Source organism: Globicephala melas, chromosome 17 (assembly GCF_963455315.2).
Source record: "Globicephala melas chromosome 17, mGloMel1.2, whole genome shotgun sequence".
Classification (NCBI taxonomy): domain Eukaryota; kingdom Metazoa; phylum Chordata; class Mammalia; order Artiodactyla; family Delphinidae; genus Globicephala; species Globicephala melas.
The window spans coordinates 54,377,639-54,379,579 of NC_083330.1; positions in this window are offsets into that span (position 1 = coordinate 54,377,639).

Consider the following 1,941-nt stretch of genomic DNA (forward strand, 5'->3'; position numbering starts at 1 on the left):
AAATTCTCATCAGTTTCACTATTACAACTTATTTTAAGAAATATCACAAAAAATTAAAAAAAAACATAGCAGAGGACCAATATCTCAGGCCAAAGTGATCTAAAGCAATTAAGTGAAATTAAGCATGAACTTATTTTTCACAGCTGTATATCATAGATGGTCCAGGGTTTCAGGTAAAACAAAGTTTTAGTGTCTTAAAGTCAAGTGTTTTATAGAGATAGAAGGAAATCCCAGAAGCAAATAAAGTTTTAGCTTCTTTTAAATATTGAACTCTATGATACTGACTAATCAAATATCAATGTAAACCATTTTCATTTTGCTTGACCAACAGAATTCATCCCTAATCCAACCCAAATAGAAGCAAAGACTATACTAAAAGAGTTTTCTAAAACCTAACAGAAAAAATAAGTAGCATTATAATTCCAAACTTATTAGAATCTCTGTGTAAATTTAAGTATAAAATTCTAATGAAATTCCTAAACCATTGCAAGTTAAATTTTCTGAAATAACTGCATAAGAATAATTTTCTGTATAGCAGTGGTTCTTAACTTGGGACAGTCCTCCTCTTTTCCTCCCCAGGAGGACATTTGGCAATGCCTGGTGCATTTTTGGCTGTCATTACCTGGAGGAGGGGGTGCCAATGGCATCTAGTGGGTAGATGCCAGGGATGCTGCCCAACATCCTACAATGCACAGGATAGCATGCCCCCACCACCCCAAAGAGAATTATCCAGTTCCAATGTCAATAGTGCTGAGGTTAAGAAAATCTGATATATTATAGTTAATTTTGTGACAGTAATTAGCATAATTCAACTTTTCCTTCACACTGAGATGTCTAACATGGTATTGATCTACAGATTCTAAGTTGAAACTAAAGTTGATATTGATTTGCACTGAAACAAAGAAATTATAAATATGAATAGATCATTATTCTAACCTGTAAAAAGCTTAACAATTTTCTTACATTATTGAATAACCTGGCATAGAATACCTGAAGCTGACAAGATGATAAAGCAACATATGTAATACAGAGGTAAAAGCTATCCATAAAGTCTTCTATCTTGACAATTTATTGTGAAATGATTTAGTATCAAAAAAGTAAAACACATCAATAAAATATAGGGGTTATCTCCAGTTTAGCAGACTAAATCTGACATGCACAGTACTTCACATTTCTAACCAAAAAATATGCACAAATTAAATCACATTAATATCTCCTATAACAGTTGGAAATAATAGAAAATGGCAAATCTTTGGCTACAGAATATTAAATACTTTAAGGATGTAGAATTCTTTTAAAAATACTGTTTAAAAGCCTTGAACATGAAACCTTCTTTAGAGCCATTACCATCTGAAAAATATCTGGGAGAGAGTTAAGTTGTATTTTATACAGTGAAGGTTTATGTTATATGAGAACAGACATTTCTTATCAACACATATATTTATCAAACTCTACTTCTTAATATGGGAGAGACAACTGCCTTTAAAGGTCAATTAGGTATTAGTTCTATTGCCCCAAATTTAGGTCAAAAATATAAAGTTTATTACCAGCAACAGAATGGGATTCATATATTCTGTTATTAAACAATTAAAACAAAAGCTATATTTCCATGGTTTGAGTGGTAAAGGTACAGAAATCTGGTGGTAATAATAATTTTATAGTCATCTAAGGAGGATATTTAAAATCCTCACCTACTTATATAACATTCTTCACTTCTGCTTAAAACATAATTTTATCAAAGTAGGTAAGGCTATTCATAAAATTACTTCATGCCCAAGGACCTGAAATTCCCTTTGCTGTAATTACATTGTTTCAAAATCCATTAGTTCTCCAACACCATCTCTGAAACAATTTTACTATGATTGTATTGTATCAAAAGCTGTATCTTTTATTCACCAAATAATGGACTTTTTTTTTTTAAACTTTCTTGGCACCAGATAA